Source organism: Pristiophorus japonicus, chromosome 7 (genome assembly GCF_044704955.1).
Source record: "Pristiophorus japonicus isolate sPriJap1 chromosome 7, sPriJap1.hap1, whole genome shotgun sequence".
Taxonomy (NCBI): Eukaryota; Metazoa; Chordata; class Chondrichthyes; family Pristiophoridae; genus Pristiophorus; species Pristiophorus japonicus.
The window spans coordinates 210,685,442-210,702,952 of record NC_091983.1 but is presented as its reverse complement, the minus strand read 5'-3'; the positions used below and the strand labels follow the sequence as shown (position 1 = coordinate 210,702,952).

At 41.0% G+C, this 17,511-nt stretch overlaps 1 protein-coding gene and 1 long non-coding RNA gene across 11 annotated transcripts in view; one reads left to right on the top strand and one right to left on the bottom strand.

Moving 5' to 3' along the window:
* The window catches only part of LOC139267437 (uncharacterized), a 584,220-nt gene that overhangs the window by 2,250 nt on the left and 564,459 nt on the right, over nucleotides 1-17,511 (bottom strand). For 5 of the 7 annotated variants that reach the window (XR_011593903.1, XR_011593906.1, XR_011593902.1 and 2 more), the window contains one exon: nucleotides 10,122-10,346. This is a non-coding gene — a long non-coding RNA (uncharacterized lncRNA). Of the gene's footprint in view, nucleotides 1-9,735; nucleotides 9,987-10,121; nucleotides 10,347-17,511 lie in introns of all 7 variants that reach the window. The other 2 variants (XR_011593905.1, XR_011593907.1) reach the window with 1 other exon arrangement.
* The window catches only part of LOC139267436 (bcl-2-like protein 11), a 39,872-nt gene that overhangs the window by 21,161 nt on the left and 1,200 nt on the right, over nucleotides 1-17,511 (top strand). The window contains exon 5 of one of the 4 annotated variants that reach the window (XR_011593901.1): nucleotides 4,690-4,789. The exons of the other annotated variants lie outside the window; for them this stretch is intronic. The gene's annotated coding sequence lies outside the window, so the exon portion shown is untranslated. The remainder of the gene's footprint in view (nucleotides 1-4,689; nucleotides 4,790-17,511) is intronic. 4 annotated transcript variants of the gene reach the window in all.

Below are 17,511 nucleotides of genomic sequence, written 5' to 3'. Positions count from 1 at the left end.
GGCCAAGCAGACAAACAAAATAACGGTCGCTCACCAGCATCGGCTCTATTGCTATTATTGTTAGAGGGCAGGGAGGGGGTAAGTCATTTGGCTGCCCTCTTAGCCCGGGAATGGTGAGAAAGTGCACTCTTTAGAGGGGGTGAAAAAATAGAGAGGATACAGCCAGCGGCATGAGCAGACCAGTGCACTGATGTACTGCAACACTGAATGGATAAGTTTAGGCTCTCCCAAGGATTCCCCCGTGGTGTGCTTCTAAAGTCAACGGGGAAGTCCTTCCTCATAAATCAAAAGGGTGTTTGGAGAGTGAAACAACCCAGCTGCAGGTTCAGTAGGCTGAAGTTTGGGAATAGTTTGCCTGCCAAGCCTCTAGGTCAGGGAATAGTTGTGAATAAGTAGTGATTGAGAGAAACTTTTTTTTTTAAAGTAATAAATATAGTGAATCCAGATCTAACCTCATCTTAAATTACATATCTGGGCTCAAGTACTTGTTAATGCTTTGTCATAGAAATAAGATTGCTCTGAAAGTTTGGATTTTGGGGGAAGGGAATAACTGCATCACCACAATCATCTCGACCATTAATCAGCTTTATCCGATTAACTCATAGGATAGAGGACTGATAGAGGAAATACCCAGAGTGAGCAAGGCACAGAAACTTCAGCCTTGATTTAGAATACCAGTAACATAACTTTGTAAAACCAAGTCAAACCATCGTCACCTTCCTTTCCAGATATGTTTGAAAGTGGAATTCCCACCATTTTTCAGAACAACCCTAAAGGACTGAGCTCAAACAAATTGATCGTTCCTGTTTTAAAATATGACACAGTACATACGCACGCACGCAGCAGATTTGGATTTCTAAATGCCTTTAAAAATATTTGGCAGTCCCTTTCAATAATGGTTGCAGATTAATTGCCAGTCACATCAACAAGCCCTTCCACTAGCTTTTCAAATGATCTGTCTTTTTTAAAAAAATGCATAGCCCCACAAAAGCAGCATCGTGAAAGTTTGCTCTGCAGGACTTGATGCACACCGTAGAGTTTCAGTGCTGAGTGCTCCAGAAAGTGAGCCTCGTAGAAAAGCTTTCCAAAGAGGGAGATAATGCATCTTTAAGGACGAACGTCAAATTAGAATGACCTTTCTGTGTAACCTGTGGCAATTACTAGTATTGCGCAGTAAGATGGGTTTAAAACCCTAATCTGTTGCACGTATATGTATTGTGCTTAAAAATATATATTTGTTATAATTTGGTCTTGTCAATGACGATCCCATTTTCAAATTAGAATAGATATGAAGATTTTTTTAAAATCTGAAGCTGTGCTCTGTTTACTTTCTCATTTTACCCATAAACATTTTTTTATGAGTTTTGGTTGAATTTTGGACAATAACTAGCTGTAATATTGGTCTCTGATGAGCATCTGTGGAGCCCTTATTTGACATTTGTTTGATGTGGGCAGAAACATTGAGTGAGGCCAGGAGTAGAAAATGAGGGGAGGATTGGACAGACGTATATATGAGAATTGGAAAAGATCAAAGTCAGCTAGCAGAAGTAGTTCAAAATTGTTGGTAATGTAAGGGGTTAGAAGGTGAATATATGAAAAGTTAACACACAGTGCCATCACAAAGTCAAATTCTTGGTTCCCTGCTGATTGTAAGAATCCCTTTAATAAGTGCAACATTTGAGCATCACTGTGCAGTAGCAGGATGTGGATTAATGTCCATAAGCCCCTTCGTGTAGATATAGGGTAATATAGAGCAGAGGTCAAGCTCTTCCACAAGGAGGGACATTTCTACTCAACTGCTCTCACAAACCTCTGAAGGAATGGTCTTGGAGCAGCAGAGGCTGGGATGAGATAGTTGTCTTAAGTTGGGATGAAACACAGAGTAAAGTGACTCAAGGGGAGAAAATACCTTAACTGAATATGGTTTTAAATGAAGTGGGTTTTTTCTTTTTAAAGGAGCACTTCAGGTTTGATACAGTTCATCAGTCTGTACATTTTATGAATACTAATAGATGTCGTGTTGTGATGCTCATGGGAAACTGGATAATACTGCTGTTTTGATTTAGTCTGCTGCTAAGGTGGCGACGTGTTTAAGTAGCCAGTCATTTTAAGGGCACAAAGTCCAATTGCAGTAAGTAAACAGAAGGTGAGGTCAGTCAGAGTTTAATTGCTATTTCGTGAGGTAAATTTGCAGATTAGAACTTGCTTGTAAATTTCTGGTTTCAGTTTGGAAAACAGCATGAACTAACCAACTTTCTTTTTTCTGTACTTTTTACACTGAATCATTGATTTAGACAGAACAGAAGGGGCCATTCGGCCCATCATGCCTGTGCTGGCTCTTTGAAAGAACTATCCAATTAGTCCCTTCTCCTGATTTTTCACATAGCCATTCCATTTTCAAAGTTACTATTGAATCTGCTTCCACCATTCTTTCAGGCAGTGCACTCCAGATTATAACAACTTGAACTGTGATGAATGCTCTAAAAACAATGATGTAGATAATATGACATTTCTTAAGATCCACAGGTGCTTCATGCGTTAAGCATAATTTAACCACATTGGGTAAAATACTGTATTTAAAATTGGAAAATTACATTTTTCTAGATTAGTGCAGGATGCAATCTCCTAGAATTAAAATTTACCACATTTAAATCCTGAATCCCCTATTTCCCGATCAAACTCATAACAGAGCAAGCAATGCATAGATTTGTTTTTCCATGCCAATTTTCTGCCTCCTCTCTCAAAAGACTAGATGTCCTCCAATACTTCACCCTACTTGCCATTATTCGTGTTTGAACCTTGCCAGTGAATGTCAGCTGGGATTTGACCAAATGGAGCATCAGAGCTGAGCTCGACACTCACACACACACACACACACGGAGGAGTAGGAACCCTGACCAGTTCCCCTCTCCCTAACTCAGAGGTGCTGAGGCCTATTGTCGTGCCCCCTACAGCTGTCTCTGGTATAGGTCAGCTAAGTCAGCACAGACAGATGATCAAACCTGGAACCTCAAGCTGTTGGGGAGCATGGAGTTTCTGCTAAACTAATGCCTTGTATAGTAAACTTTAAAAACACTCTTTCCCCCGTGCTCTATGAAGTGGGAATTTACCTGCTCACTCTGTACGAGGTGTGAACTTGATGTAATCTGCTCCTGTCATGCTGTGTGTGGGGAGAAATGCTGTACTACAGTCTCTGTTTTTGTTACTGCCTTTGTGATCAATCAAGCATAAGCAAACTGCCTCTCTCAAATGTGCCTTGTCAGATTCATTCTGGCAGCCTCACATTGTGTGAAATATTCCCTGATCTGCAGCAATTACCACCAACATATTTTTGGCAGAAGATAAAAGCAAAGTGAAGAAACATGCTGTTGTGATCAATAGAGAATAGTGGCTGTTTTGAAGGGAATTATAAAGCTGAAAACTGACTTGAGTCATTGATGATGCCCCAAACTACATTCAGTGAGTCAGTGATAGCACAGAGATTGTGTAGTTATCACCATTGCCTTTTGGATTATTACAGTCACAGATAGAAGTGACATGATAGGATCACAGCAGTTTGGTCCATCCTGTTTGCTATTTACTGGAGCCAGAACTAAGCCCACTGCCTCAATCATTCCTTGTAGCCCATATCTTCCTCTGCTTCACCGTTCTCTTAAAAATGCAATTGCCTCTGCTTCAATCACTTCCTGCTGCAAAGCATTCTATTCCCTGCATAAAGAAATTTCTCTTCTCTCCTCAGTCTCTCAGTCACAATTTTAAATTGTTTATTCCTCAATCAGAGAAAATAGTCTTTCCCTATTTACCCTATCAAAAACCTCTCCTAATTTTCAAGCCTCTACTAAATCTCCTCTTCGCCTTCTCTGCTATCTCAAGTCTCTCCTCCGAACTATAAATTCCTATCCATGACTTATCTACACCACATGCTCTCTATGGCTTTAATGTCCTTTTTATAATGGGTACCTAAATGGGTATTCCAACTGTGGCCCAACTTTTACGGTTTAATCTACCTATACTTTCAAGGAGTGATATAATTGAACTATGGAGGTATCTCAGTTGCTGCACAGTCTTTCCATTGAGTATATACTTTTTGGTTTTCCTCCTGAAATGTATTATGTCACACTTCTTCACATTAAATTGCCTGCCCATTCGACGAACTTACTAAAGTATTTTGCAGTCTGCCTAACTGCCAAATCCCTTGCTTTGGTGTCAGCAGCAAGATATTGTGTTCCCTGTGCCTAAGTCCAAATTAGCTATATATAGGTCAAACCAAATGCTAACCCCCGTGATTGATGAATTGATGAATAGAAATTTTATTCTATACAAGTTGACAAGAGGGACTTAAGAAATTCACTCCACAAAGCCACTTAGTTAGAGCCTGCAACTGCATTGTGACAGTTGACATAGCGAAGTTAAAAGGGAAATGATAGCGGAAAAGCGTGACCAGAAATTGTGACAACGCAAAGTAAGGTTTATGGCCAGGAAGTGCATGCCCTACTCAAGGTTTTTAATCAACTATATAGTTAGTTATTGATAGTTTGTATAGTTCAAACATTCACTGATTGATATGTGCTGTAAAAGCAACTTGCTAATTTTCACAAAGAAAGTTTGTATTTTGAAGCGTGCAGGACTGACGAATGTTGGGGGCGGGGGAGAGGTAATAATAATTACATTCTCACCTTCCACTTAAAGGGGAATGCCATTCTGGGAGGAGGTGGAAGACTTTCAATGTGAAGTACCCCTTCAGATAGGTCTGGATCTCTCCTAAGCGGACATACTTCATTTGGCGCAGGTATGAAAGCAGTCTCCTGGGGTCTGGTTCATGCACTCTCTCACAACGGGGAATAAAACTGAATTGTCCAGCTGAAAGAGCCAAGCGTGTCTACTTCAGCTGTCTGCCAATGACCTAAGTGGCGATCAGCATACTTGGCTCTTCCTGGATGCCAGTCTTGATGCTCAAATCTAAGCCAAAAGTGTCTTTTCTGATTAGGTTTAACACAAAACTGTATTTGGGCCTGGAAAGATGAGACATACGAACCTATTTTTATTTTAAGTCTTAGGAAGGGGGAGGAAATACCATTTTAAATTACTATCTCTTACACACACCACCCCCCTCCCCGCTACATAATCTGTTCCATAAAACTATTTTAATAAGCAATAAAAACAGAAAATGCTAGCAACACTCAGCAGGTCAGGCAAGCATCTGTAGAGAGAGATTAACCTGCTGAGTGTTTCCCATCTTTTTCTGTTACGATTTCAGATTTTCACATCTGCAGTAATTTTTGCTTTTTAATTTTAATTGGTAGTTTGAGGCGTTTTTTTGTGTTTTTTCGGATATTACTTGCACATTACTTCCTGCTTTGATATCTGAAGCCAACAGCATAAGGAAGCTTCAGAGGATGCCTGTGTTTTCTAAACAGAGTTTGAAGTTTTTTGATGTGGTCTTGGGGTTTTTTCACCCCCCTCACCCCCCACCTCCTTGGAGTTAAAATGATGAGATGACTAATGTTTGTTGATGTTCCTTATATTACAATTCCCTTTTTTTTGTTGTTGTGTGTGGTTGGGATTTACTGTTAGTCATGTTATTTTGTAGTAAAGTATCGGAGGACCTGTGCACTGTGTTCCAACACGGCAGTTTGAGAATTTGAATTCAGTTTAAAACTTCTGGAAATAAAAAGCTGGTACCAGTAAAAGTGCCCACGAAGCTGCCGGATTGTCATAGAAAAACCCAACCGGTTCACTGATGTCCTTTAGGGAAGTAAACTTGCTATCCTTACCCGTTCTGGCCTATACGTGACTCCTGTCCCACACCAGCATGGTTGACTCTTAACTGGTCTCTGAAGTGGCCAAGCAAGCTGATCAGTTGCATCAAACCGCTATCAGTGTTTCAACAACTTGTATTTATATACCGTCTTTAGTGTAGTAAAATGCCCCAAAGGCGTTTCACAGGAGTATTATAAGACAAAAAAAATTGATAATGAGCCACATAAGGAGGAATTAGGGCAGGTGACCAAAAGCTCGATCAAAGAGATAGATTTTAAGGAGTGTCTTAAAGGAGAACAGACAGGTGGAGAGGTTTAGGCAGGGAATTCCAGAGCTTAGGGCCTAGGCAGCTGAAGGCACGGCCACCAATGGTAGAGCGATTATAATTAGGGATGTTCAAGAAGGCAGAATTAGAGGAGCGCAGACATCTCAGGGGGAGGTGCTGAAGGAGATCGCAGAGATAGGGAGGGACAAGGCAATGGAGGGATTGAAAACAAGGATGAGAATTTTGAAATCGAGGCATTGCTTAACCGGGAGCGGTGTAGTGAATTTGCTTCATGGGTTCTTTGCTTAAGAATTCATAGCAACACATTGCGATTAAGAATTAGTTGGTTTATTAACAAAGGTTTCGCAATCACACACACATTACCAGTTCATCCTCTAGGCTCACAACTGCATCCCTCATCATGGATGGCCTAGACCCAACTGACTGGGGTTTTATTGAGTCTTGTGAACATCTTGTGACTGTCTAAGCCACCCACAACTTAACAGCTCTACAAACCTGTGAGCATATTGTGGGCAGGGCCTGATTTGCATTTTAAACCTCTTGTTTCCCCACCCGCAGCTAGCCAGTTGGAGAGGCCAGCTGGCTACGGGCAGGTAGGCCTGTGGCACTAAGCCATAGAGAGGAGGGAGGGAGAGATTGAGTGGGGGCCAGAGGATGATCGTCGGCGGGAGGAGGGGGGGCTGGTGTGGAGGGGAGGCAGAAAACATTGGGAACCGGAGGAGCATTGGGCTGGGAGAGTGGGGTGAGGGGGAGGCAGAAAACATTGGGGGCAGCCTGAAGATCATTGGTGGGGGTGGGGGTGGGAGTGGGCTGGGAAGGTGATCGGAGGCCTCAGGGCGGTGGGGGAGAGGGGGTCTCTGATTGTGAGGGATGGGTTAGGCAGGGAAGTTGGATTTGGAGCTAAGTGGAAAGGCACTCACCTCCTGGATCCAGCAGTCCTCGCCTTCCATTACCTGACAGGTTTCCCAAGGCCTGCGAAACCTGACCAGCCACTGTTAAATTTTAAATGGTGGTTAAACCCGAGGCACACCTGTCTCATTATAATATTTAAATGGAAGACTCGCCTCTTGCACACGAGTTGGATGCCTGCCCTCCGTCGCGACTCTGTTAAAACCAAAAGTGGGCAGGTTGGAGGCGAGTTCTGATTGGAATTCAGATTTTTAAACTCTTAACTTCCCACCCGACCCCAACCCACCCCTTTAAAATTCCCGTCACCATAATTATTATGCCTATTGATCCAGCAGTTTAGACACTTCAGAGCCAGGAAGGCAACATTTTCAATAGTTAAATTGAACTTGCATTTTCGCTGTTAAACGGAAAGTGAATGACTTTGATGTGCAGTGACTGTCACGTAGGCAAATGTGGCGGATAGTGTGCACATAGCAAGATCCCACAAACAACTGAGAGATGAAGGATTAGTTGATCTGTTCTTTGGTGATGTTGGCTGAGAGAGAACTGTTAGCCCGGACTTAGGACTACTCCCTTGCTCTACTTCCTATCATGCCAAAGGATCTTTAATGTTCACCTGTTAGAGTAGAACTCAGCTTTAACGTCTCATCCACTTGGCGGGTGACGTTCTCAACACTGCAGCACACCCTCAGTATTGCACTGGAGCATCAGCCTGCACAGCCCCTTTAACCGAATACACGCCATGGCGGGTTTCCTCTGGCCTAACCTTAAAATCATCAGCTAAATATTAATGGGCCCAGCATTCAATCCAAACAAAAGGTACTGACACTAATGACTTTGATTTTTAAACTGACATGAATCATTTTGCATTTGAAATCTGTAATGTTGTATCATAAATTTACTCCAGACGCAGTAATGATATGGTAGGGAAATAATTATAGATACATATGGGTGCACAGAAAAGACAAAGAGTGGACTTGGTTCACTGTGGCTGTAAATGGCTGAAAGGTTTAACCTTCATGGATCGGAACAATGAGAGTCATTTATTTTAATTACACATGTGTGTTAAAGTGGGTCTGGGAAGACATCATGTCTCCAGTGGCAGGCCGTGTCTCCCCTGGACATGTGTCAACACATTCCCTGATGATGGAATACAAATGAAAGAAGTCCGTGTTCTTTTTTTTTAAAAAGGAAAATTAAATTAAATTCCCTCCTCTTGCTACTCAGCAGAAATCTGTAGCTATTACCTTGTGAGCCTGCTGGGAGAGTCTGCCATATCCATAAACATGCCCAGGTTTAATAACCACTTTGATTTAATAGGATCCACCCTGACACAAACATTGTAACCAGTATCTTGTACTGTTATTCTGCGAATGAGTCACTCAGATTCCCCATCTCTGGCCCTGGGGCATTGTCTGGACTGAGACTAGTTATTTTAATCTATTATATAAGGTGTACGTTGCCAGTAGCTACATAGCCAAAGGCTATATCAAAGTGGTGTTTGCCCTATTAAGATTAATTTAAAATTTGAGCCAAGCTCTTAACTTGTACAATCCTGAAATGCAAGAAGCTGCCAAGGTTCTTGGTGTTTTTGTCCCACTAGAACGTGCATTACCTTGTAAATTAACATACATGTTCAAAGTCTCTTGCTGCATCTGCAGCTACATAAGCTATTTAAAAATCCTTCGTCCCAATCCTTTCACTCAGCACCATCTATGATGGTGCATTGTCAAGCTATACGACCGGAACTTGCAAGTTAGCTGTCCGGTATTATTATCACAGCCGGAATAGTGATACCAGTGCTACAACTGGCTTCCACATTTCTGGATTAGGTAGGGGGGGGGGGGGGGGCGGTGTGGCGGGAAGGGGGGAAATCAGCCAATGTTCCCGATCCTGCTCATTATCCAATCAGTCCTGGCGGAAAAGTGCAGTTGTATGGATGTTAAGTGAGAGCAGGATTGGGTTTGTCTGTTAATGGGTGCCCCTGCCCACCTTCCTTGGTCAAATAGTCTGCTGGTATTTACTCTCTAGGCTAATAATTGCCACTTAGTTACTAAAATGCCTTACACTGATTTATATTTTGAATGGTGACGAGAAGAGAAAATTAACATTTGACATTTTTTTTAAAGGAATAAAAAGAACATGAGACTTTATAGGAACAGGGAAAGTATATTAGTCCCTGATCAAATTCATACCAGTAATAGTTTTAAAAAATTAACTTGCCGATGAGTGCACCAAATTAACTACTTATAATTTATTGTAACTTTTAGTAAACAAAAATGATATATCGTCATCAATCGACATGCCCGAGCCAAGTAGTGTGGACATAGTACACGTTTTGTTTTGGTTATTTAGTTCCTGTTTTATACAAAGAATGGCAATATATTTGCAATTGAATTCTAAGTTTTGTTTGCTTTAAATGTTAATTATCCTTGTACTGATGTAGAAAAAGTACTTCTAACCAGACATTAAATCAGGAAGTGGCGCTTGTTTTATAACAACTTAATGCACCTGAAATATTTTGATAATTTCAGTAACTTGGCAGAATGTTTTACTTGCCTGGAACAAGTGTAATCCAGTCTCACACTGTGAGACATATCCGTGAATATAAATACATAGCAGGCTGGCTGGGACCCAGAAATCCGATACAACCACCCGGCTCCCCCCACCCCCCCCTTTTTCTGGAATAGAGCACATTACTCATCTGCACAGACGTTTAATGCTTGTAAATAGACATCAATAATAGTGGCCAAAGCAGATAACACAAAAAAGTTTATTACTGGCTAATTAGCACGTTCCAATCGTAGAATGCTTTCTTTTCTGTTTTGTGTTGTTCTCTCCTTTGATTGTCTTGTTCTCTGTATCCTGTCCTTCTTCAACTGGGAAGAGGAGTCAATCTTGAGATGCAGGCTTTTCCATAGCTGCAGTCAGTGGCTGATGGAGTTGTACATAGCAGAACGTGATGAATCTATCGCACAGTATTGTTTCCCATATTCTTTGCTGTCTTTCCTCCTGTTTGGGATAAGGCAACCTTTTCTTATAGCAAGGCGATTCATTCAGTCGCCCAGCAGAGCCAGTCATGGTTAGTCTGAGAGCAGTCAAGTTTAAGCAATGACTTCCACCCTTTGCATACCTCTAGTGAAACTATAGTAAAAGTTTAACTTACTGTTACGACATCCTCCTAGGGTCTTGTTGCTTGATTTCAGATTTCTGTTGGAATATTAACGTAAATTGTTTGATTGTTCTCGATGTGACAGGAGTGATTCCAGTGGCTTCATCGTTTTGATGGCTTAGGCTTAAATTTATATCCGACCTTATCGCATTTCTGTGTTCATTTCACTTGCAATCTGTTACCTTGTCGTCATTTTCATTCTCGGGAAAGTGAATCAATCTGTAATCAAAATATCTCTTCTCAATACTGGACTGTGTGTCTGGAAGGCAGAATTGCTGGGGCCTTAAGCAGAGATTCAAATTGATATCGAGGCGAAAGTGATTCAAAAGAAATTCTTTATTTTACAAAAAACACAAATAATTGTGCTCAAAAAATTATTTTTAACTAAAGCTTCACATTGTTCCAGATCAGGCTGATTATAATTGAGAAACAATTTAGTAGCATTGTTAACTGAAAAATACGCATGATTGAGGGGTGAAATCCTACTTTTAAATGAAAATTAGGAGAATGCCTAGATTTTCTTGTAAGTAATGAAACACTAATGAAATGGTATTCTCACAAATCGTGAGTCTCAAAGATTGCAAACTCCTGTGATTTTATTTACGGATTGTAAATTGCAGAAATACTGTTTTTCTCTGAAAAGAGGGAAGCTCACCCGCTAAAACTCATGGATTCACGTCAAATGACATTAGTCTGAATAATAAACTGATGTTGAAAGTGGGAGTTCAGGGTAAAGGATAAACGTACTTCCTAAACAATTTTTTTCCCAGGATTGGCAGAGCCCTTGAACAATACTTTGCTTCTGTCACTCTGCCATAAGTCTTTTGCTGAAAGTAGACAAGAATGAAACATCGGAGAGCTGAAACTTTTACTTTACTAGAAACCCTGTCACTAGAAAAATTGTCGGGCACGGTAGCATAGTGGTCATGTTACTGGACTAGTAATCCAGAGGCCTGGACTAATGGTCCAGAGACAGGAGTTCAAATCCCACCACGGCAGCTAGTATCAGTAATGGTGACCATGAAACAATCGGATTGTCGTAAAAATCCATCTGGTTCACTAATGCCCCTTTTAGGGAGGGAAATCTGCCGCCCTTACCCAGCAATGTGGTTGACTCTTAGGTGCCCTCTGAAATGGGGCTCACCACCTTCTCGAGGGCAATTAAGGGATGGGTAATAAATGCTGGCCTTGCCAGCGACACCCACATCCCATGAATGAATACATTTTTTAAAAACTTCAATTTTTCTGTGCTGAATGAATGTGCTGTTTGTTTGTTTCCATCATTTCCTGTTTGGTCCGTTCAGTGTTAGAGCGCGAGTTTATTTCCACGAATACCAAGTTAGGTCTGTTAACAGGCTGTCAGACTGGTTTTTCCACAGGTTCTAATTATGTGTGCAATTAACTGCATTCAACAAATGTGTTATGTTGCAAACTACTTTAATCCCTATAACTGCTTGTTTAGTGTGTGGGGGGAGGGGGGTTATAATTCTGCTGACTCCCACCCCGTGGTGCTTATGAAGCCAGTGTAAATTTACCAGATTCACCATAGCTGGCCCCAAAAAAGGCACTTTATTTTTAAACTGAGTCTTGGCAGCTCGCCTTGAAGTTGCTGCTGGAAGTGCAACGCCTGTATGTTGTGAGTTGTTGTCACTAACACCCTTCCAAGCTCCCACACAAAAAAGCAGCTTAGGGCAACATATTGGAACAGCAGATCGGTAATGATTCATGGCCACGCTTTTTCTCATTCAACTAAATTCCTGCTTTGTCTTGGGCCAGAACCTTATTGAGCTTCTCGTCCCCCACATCTTCTCCTTCCTCACTGTGAGGTAAAGGATTACTGGTAGGCACATCACTCCGAGATTCCTCTTGCCGCTGAGTGGCAGGGATCTAGAAATAAATCATCTACTTAGTCCATTCAGTCTGGGACAGATGTGGAGGAAATAATAGAAAAATGCAGAAAACAATGGGAAAAAAAAAGTTACTCAAGGACAGTTGAAGAAAAAAATAGGATTTTAAATCTGTGTTACCCGAGTGGCTGTGAATATTTTAAGAATTTAGAACATTTTAAAACTCCTGAGTTCAAAAATTACTAATAACGACAAATTTTAAATTAAAATTAAAATAGCACTGGAAAAAGAGAAGCCTTTTTCATCTAATATTTTGCTTGGTATTGGCTTCTTCAGTTCTGTCATGGTACATGTGTGGGGGTTAAAAAAACAGTTTCACTCGCACAAATCATGTCCCTGCTAAACTGTGTACAATGCTGCGATAACTGTTCAGTTGGTCGCTGTGCCGTTTGCTTGAAGGAGGAGCCAAGTTAGTCAATTCAAATACAAACATGCTGTGTTATCTGTCCATGTATTTGATTAGCAGGTTTCTGGATCAAACAGATCATTTAAAATAACAAAGCTTTGTTTACTGTTTTGGAGGTAATAATCAGCCCACTTTTTAAAAATCTTTAAGTTTGATCTGAAAATTTCGGACATAACTGGAAGCTCTGAAGAAAATTGGACAAGCCAGATAACTTGCAACGCTTTTTTAAAAAACAAATACATTAAAAGAGTGTATCACTTTTAGCCAAGTTATGAAATGTTTACTATTTTCTACAAGGAGTTAACAACCATTAGAATCATAGAATGATTACAGCACGGAAGAAGGCCATTCGGCCCGTCGAGCCCATGACGAATCTCAGCTCGCCCCATTCCACTGCCCTTTCCCTGTAGCCTTGCAATTTTTTTCCCTTCAGATACTTATCCAACTCTCTTTTGAAAGATAAAATTTCACCACATCTTTTCAGGCAGTGCATTTCAGATCTTAACCACTCGATGCATAACAAAGTTTTCTCTTACATCGCCTTTGGTTCTTTTGCCAATCGCCTTAAATCTGTGTCCTCTGGTTCTCGACACTTCTGTCACTGGGAACAGTTTCTCTCCATCTACTCTGTCCAGACTCTTCATAATTTTGAACACCTCTATGAAATCTCCTCTCAATCTTCCCTGCTCCAAAGAGAACAACCCCAGCTTCTCCAGTCTATCAACATAACTGAAGTCCCTCTCCCTGGAATCATTCTCGTAAATCTTTTCTGCACCCTCTCAAAGGTTGCTAAAATATGTTTTGTTATAGCTTCTCTTTGCTTGTTCTATTGCAGTTTAATAAATCCGTTCAGCACCTAAAACCCAAAAGGCGGCCTAGTGTAGTGTAACATTGCCACTTTTGAAGATAAGAAGAATCCCGCGAAGGCACAGAATACAATCAGTAGCTGAAGCAATCTAAAGGGATCTCTTTTATTAGCACTCCAATAATTTACTTCAGATATCAGGGAACGTGGGAACGGTCACGAGAGGTGTAGGGACCCAGAGCTCACTTATACTAATAGCCTGAAGCACAGAAGGCAAAAAATAATATCTAGACCAAAAAGGGCAAACCTTTCTAAATCATTGGTTAGCGGGAGTATCGTGTCCAATTCTGGGAAACACACTTTAGGAAGGATGTCAAGACCTTGGAGAGGTGCAGAGGTGGTTTACCAGGATGATACCAGGGATGCGGGAATTCAATTATGTGGAGAAAATGTTTCCATTGGCAGAAGGGTCGGTAAGCAGAGGACACAGATTTAAGATAATTGGCAAAAAAGCCAAGGAGGGAGATGAGAAGCATTTTTTTTTTTTACTCGGCCTGTTGGTATGATCTGGAATGCATAGTCTGAAAGCGCGGTGGAAACAAATTCACCAGTAACTTTCAAAATTGAATTGGATATATACTAAAAAAAGGAAAAGTTTGCAGGGCTATAGGTAAAGAGTAGGGGACTGGGAGTAATTGGTAGCTCTTTCAGAGAGCCAGCCTTGGCATGATGGGCCGAATAACCTCCTGGTAGGCTGTAAGATTCTATGATTCTAACCCCCAAAAAACAATAGAACCTGTTCAAAGTACATTCTTCAGCTGTGCCACGATATAAAACACTGCGAATATGTGTGCTGCGAATACGGTTTGAAGGTATTTCGAGAACAATGCCAGACTTTTTAAACATTAAAGTATTATTCGAAGAGATAAAAATCTGCCATTGTGGTTGCACATAACTGCTTCCACAGGAATCATGTACACAGAGTATGTTTCCCCTCAGCTTCTGCAGGGGAAAAGCCCAGTTGTTATCGCAATTCCTTTGTGCCAAACAATCTCACTCAAAGCCAATACCACAGAGCCGCAAAAATCAACTGCTGCTGCACTCGATGCTTCCAAGTCTGTACCATGAGCCGAGAGAAAGCTTTATTTCCCCCTTCCCCTCCCCCACACGATGACTGCTGAGTTGGCTTTGTAAGATATAATCACATGAAAATGTACAGTATAATTATAAAAAGTACTAAATATATATAATGATACCGTAGGTATTTTTGGATATTCTTCTATCCTTCAGTACAGTGTAACTGGACAATGTCCTTTTTTTAAAAAAAGGCACATTGTGGATATAGGGCTGCCGTTTTCGGGCGATTGAATCTCAAATTCATTTTTTATTACGCGGATTGGCAGTATTGCCCAGGATTTTTGCCTCTGATTTGTGGATTGTATTCTACAATTGTGTACGTTCTCCCCTCCCCATCCCACAAATCAGTGGCTTTCAGGATTGTTTCAAGTTTTACACGGGAGCACCAGCTCATAGATTCCACAGATAAACAGGTGAAACCTGATCACCAAAACACTGGTGAGAATCTTGGAATCTCCTGTAATAGAAAAATAATATGACTTATTTACCCACCGTTAACCGGTGGCACAGATTATAAATGGGCAGAATCACAGATTGTAAATCCACAAAACACCAGTAGAAAATCCCAGAATCCAAAAAATATTTGCATTTATATAGTGCCTTTAACATAGAAAAATGTCCCAAAGCACTTCACACAGACAATCAAACAATGGATGATGAGCCAAACCAATAAGATAGAGTGACAGGAAGCTTGCTGAAAGAGGTGGGTCTTAAAGGAGGAGAATGAGGTGGAGAGGAGGAGAGGTTTAGGGAGGAAACCAGAGGTAACGGGCAAGCAGCAGAGTTTTAGATGTGCTGGTTTACAGAGGACAGAAGATATTTGGTTGGCTGGGAGAATATTAGAATAGTCGAGTCTGCAGCCTGGAAGAGGAAATGGAATTTGACTTATTTAATCACTGCAAATCAGTGGCCCCGATTATGACCAAATTCAGGTCTGTTGGTTTTTCAATCACTCCCGGTTAATCTGTGGTCTGCTGTAAGAAGCAACATGTATTGTTTACTTTAAGCCTAAATAATGACTATTAGCTCCTGGTATCTAGCAGATTGATGGTTATAATCCATCTAATCCATCTAATTAGGATCATGCTTTAATAAAACTATCTACTGGTCTGTAATCTTATGACTTAAGTTGTAAATAATAATAAAATATTGTTGCAAGCTAGCTGTGCAACACAGCTCTTATAGAATGATGTAGCCCAGAAGGTGGCCATTCGGCCCATCATGCCTGTGTCGGCTCTTTGAAAGAGCTGTCCAATTAGTCCCATTTGCCTGCTCTTTCCCCTCTAATTTGTTTCCCCTTCAAGTATTTATCCAACTCCCTTTTTAATATTATTTGCTTAACCTATCTAAATCTCTTTGCAGCCTCTCTGTGTCCTCTACACAACCCGCTTTCCCACTAATCTTTGTGTCATCTGCAAATTTTGTTAGACTACAGTCTGTCCCCTCTTCCAGGTCATCTATGAATATTGTAAACAGTTGTGGTCCCAGCACCGATCCCTGTGGCACACCATTAACCACCGATTTCCAACCCGAAAAGGACCCATTTATCCCGACTCTCTGCTTTCTGTTAGCCAGCCAATTCTCTATCCATGCTAATACATTTCCACTGACTCCGCGTACCTTTATCTTCTGCAGTAACCTTTTGTTACCTTATCGAATGCCTTTTGAAAATCTAAATACACCACATCCATCGGTACACCTCTATCCACCATGCTCGTTATATCCTCAAAGAATTCCAGTAAGTTAGTTAAACATGATTTCCCCTTCATGAATCCATGCTGCGTCTGCTTGATTGCACTATTCCTTTCCCAATTAGTTGCATTAAACAGCCATTTTCATCCCAACCTCTTGTGCTATTGTGAAATGCAAGCACAGTATTGTAGAGAACATTCTATATACTCAAAACATGCTCATATTCAAGATTTTACTTTATTCACATACATCGACTGCTGTATTCCAAAAGAAGTGAAACAAAATAGATGTAAAATGAGTTTCAAATTAAAGCTACATTTTATATGTCTACGTTCTATGCCATTCCTTTAAATATTGTATTCAGTATTCTTTAAGGTTTCCACAAAAAGCATGACGAGGGCTGTTAAACATTTTTATACTACACCCACTTCAACTGTAAAAAGACATCCAATTCAACATTTTACTCGGCAAGTGTCAGCTTGGGGGTGGGTCAATAAGTACCACTTTCATGTCTGATTCAAGAGGTTGTGGGTTCAAATCCCACTTTAGGACTTGAACACCAGCACATTAATGAGACAGTACTGCATTGTTCGAAGTGCTGTCTTGCGGACGATAAGTTAAATCAAGGCCCTTTCCATCTGTTGAGATGGACGTTAAAGGTTCGTGACATTATTTAAAAAGCAGGGCACTCTCACTCAGTTCCTTGGCTTATATTTATTCCGCAATCAACGCCACCAAAAACTGATCAGTCATTCATTTGCTGTTTGTAGGGCCTTTGTAAATTGCCAACCACTTTTGTCTAAAAAAAAAACAAGGGACCACACTTCAAAAGTAAATTGATTGGCTGTGAAGCATTTTGGGATATTCTGACGGTGTAAAAGCCACTACATGAATGAAAATTGGGTCCTTGTTTCCAAATTTGGAGTTGTCTTTTTTTTTTCGTTACTGGGATCTGGGCGTCGCTGGCAAGGCCAGCATTTATTGCCCATCCCTAATTGCCCTTGAGAAGGTAGAAACATAGAAAATAGGTGCAGGAGTAAGCCATTCGGCCCTTCTAGCCTGCACCGCCATTCAATGAGTTCATGGCTGAACATGCAACTTCAGTACCCCATTCCTGCTTTCTTGCCATACCCCTTGATAGAAACATAGAAAATAGGAGACGACGAGGTGTTGGTGAGCCGCCGCCTTGAATTGCTGCAGTCCGTGTGGTGAAGGTACTCCCACAGTGCTGTTAGGGAGGGAGTTCCAGGATTTAACACTAACGGTCTAACACTACAGTGTTGCATATTCTCGCAGTTACAAGTCTGTTACTGGTGGAGGGAACAATTTGAAGTGTTGAAGAAGTGCATTGGATGAAAATTAAACTGTAAATGTATTGGCTTCAATGCAGTATGAAGTACCAATATGCTAAATAGGTTAAGTGACTAAAAAGACAGC